Raw genomic sequence first — 2,500 nt, forward strand, 5'->3', positions numbered from 1 at the left:
TGTTTAGAAATGCTCTATTTAAAGAAGTTCTTCACATTCCAGGCATTTAGGGAACATCTACTGTCCTCACTCTCTCTGGAGGCTGCAGGGAAGCGTGCTGCACTCCCTCTGTCTCAAGCCCAGACGAGTGGAGGGAGGGAGGGAGGACCATTAAGGAATAACAGAGATGGAGAGGTAGAGAGAATGAGAGACAGACAGAGATAGAAAGATGGACAGACAGACTGGCAGTGGGCTCACTGTTACGAAGAGAGAGAGAGACAAACACACACGCACACAGACAGACAGACACATACTCTCACATTCACAGTCACAGACACTCATACACACACACACACACACACACACACACACACTTGCCCTCTCTCTGAGTCAGAATCACACGGGGGGGATCATGTATTAATGATGAGGGCGTTTTATAGAGACTCCCTGTTGCTCTGCAATAAGTCACAGTTGAACAGCCCTTTTCTGTCCTTTCCTCCTCTCAACTCCTCTCCTCTTTTCTTCTTCAAACTCTATCCTCTCCACTCTTCTTCTCCTCCTCTTTCCTGTTCTCTCCTTTCCCGCCTTTCTTCCCTTTTCTCAAATCCCATCCTTTCTCGTTCTCTCCACTTCTGCTGTCTCCATGACTCTCTTCCTCTTCCTTTTCTCTTTCTTTTCTGTGTGTGTGTGTGTGTGTGTGTGTGTGTGTGTTTGTGCGTGCGTGCGTGCGCGTGTGCTTGTGCATGCACATGTGTGTGTTCACATGGTTGTCTGCTTCTGTGCTATTCTAACCACTGACTATTTCTGCATTTTCACACATGCACGCATCAAGTCAGTACTTTTTTGCACTGATTATTTTTCAAACAAAATCATTTCAGTGTGCGTGTATGTGTGTGTCAGAGAGAGAGATGGGGAGAGAGACAGACTAAGTGAGAATTTAGGTCTCTCTTTTTCTCTCTCTCTTTCTCTCTCTCTCTTTCTCTCTTTTTCTCTCTTTCTCTCTTTCTCTCTCTCTTTCTCCCTCTCTTCAGTTGGTCAGACATCATAATGTAATTATCCAAAGTGTCATATAGACGGCCCCCACACTCCTTCTCTAATGAGCTCTGCTGATTAGACAGAAACACGTGCGCGCGCACACACACACACACACACACAGACACACACACAAACACACACACAAACACACACACACTTGCCCTTGACAGAGTAGGAGGCTATGGACAATTGCAGCCGACAGAAAATAAAAACAACAACCATGAGCACAGTCTGTAAAATCAAGATCGAAAAGCCAAGCGTGTGTCCAGGCCAGCAGTCTGCTCCGCTCCGCTCCGGTCCAGTCCGGTCCGGTCCGGTCCGGTCTCTGCACTGAACCATCATCTCTCCATCTACCGTGACGGACACCGGAACAGATCTAGCCCAAATCTGTCGGCTCCTATTTCTATCTCCATTATTCCACATCCATTACACAGCAGGCCTGTGCAGCCCGCTGCCATGTCATACAAACCTGACACCCATGGAGTTTGCTTTGCAGACGCACGGAATCCAATACAAGTTAATGTGCGTTATCTATCTATTGAACCATTTGTTTAAAACAGCAGTCGGAATGTAAACCCGAGCACCATCGGCTGATGCAATCTTAACTGTTTAACATGCATCCTGGACGTTATGTGGTTTCCTGTAAATATATATATATATATTATATTATATTGACGTTTGATGTAAATGAATATATATTCATTTACATCAAACGTCAATATAATATAACGCCCATCATGAACCTCAAGACCAAGCATATCCTTTATGAATATATAAATTAACCACGAGGAGGGAGGAGACGCCAATGATTTATTTTCAGTCGAACATAAAACAAATGAAAGGAAATAGAGTTCTGTCTCATCTATGATGGGTATTGAGAGATTCGCAACGAAATGAGACTGTTGCAGAACGTCGCAGAGATGCAAGTTGCAGTGGTCTGAATTCATTGTTGCAAGTCGTAGTCGCAAATCTTTGATGCCGCTGCAAAAGATTGGTTGTGTCAAATCGCAGCTGGCTTTGGAACACTTGGCTTCAGAACACTTGTACCTCACAGCGTTTGTGATCTGCTGTCATTTAGTCAGTCAAGACAGGATGGTCTGGCTATAACAAGGGGTGTAACAAAGGTGTTGTTATGGAAACGTATGGTCCTGTTGCAAGCTGTCCCAACGATCTGAACCCCTCAGTTTTAGAACGGTTTGTTGCAACATGTTGCTGGTTCCGAGAAGTTGCAGATCATCTTGTCGCAAAGCTTTGTCCTGAACCGGTTTTTAAACCCATGTTTGAGCTCTGCTAATATGTTCTGTTCGATTAGATGACATCCATGCTTGGTCAGTCTGGGTTCTGTTGGTCAAGATTTTGTCTGTTATGTACAGGACTGTTGATGGTATCTGAGTTTGGCTAGTTGCGTCTGAGACTTATGTTATGTTATGAATGCTGATGTTCCTGTCAAGGGTCTGTTACTGAAGTGCCTGTCCAATGCTGAGGA

General features: G+C 44.7%; 1 protein-coding gene across 5 annotated transcripts in view; it reads right to left on the bottom strand.

Moving 5' to 3' along the window:
* usp6nl (USP6 N-terminal like) overlaps positions 1 to 2,500 on the bottom strand; it is a 72,525-nt gene that overhangs the window by 32,953 nt on the left and 37,072 nt on the right. The window lies entirely within an intron of this gene.

This window comes from Clupea harengus, chromosome 16 (genome assembly GCF_900700415.2).
Source record: "Clupea harengus chromosome 16, Ch_v2.0.2, whole genome shotgun sequence".
Classification (NCBI taxonomy): Eukaryota; Metazoa; Chordata; class Actinopteri; order Clupeiformes; family Clupeidae; genus Clupea; species Clupea harengus.